Raw genomic sequence first — 210 nt, 5'->3', positions numbered from 1 at the left:
GTTGGAAGGCCAAAGCCACTGCTGGATGGCTGTGACCGGGGCGAGTTGGGGGTTTCGGCAAAGCCACTGCTACTGGGGTGGTAGGGCAGAGGCTCCTGGGAAAGGCCAGGAGGGTGCGACAAGAAAAGCACGCCGAGGGGAAGCCAAGCGTCGGCTACCGGGGAGGAAGGAAGCCAGGTGGCTTCTGCAGGGGCCTGAAGGGAGGCCAGG

This window comes from Mesitornis unicolor, unplaced genomic scaffold (assembly GCF_000695765.1).
Source record: "Mesitornis unicolor isolate BGI_N332 unplaced genomic scaffold, ASM69576v1 scaffold44625, whole genome shotgun sequence".
Taxonomy (NCBI): Eukaryota; Metazoa; Chordata; class Aves; order Mesitornithiformes; family Mesitornithidae; genus Mesitornis; species Mesitornis unicolor.
This window is presented reverse-complemented; position numbering follows the sequence as displayed.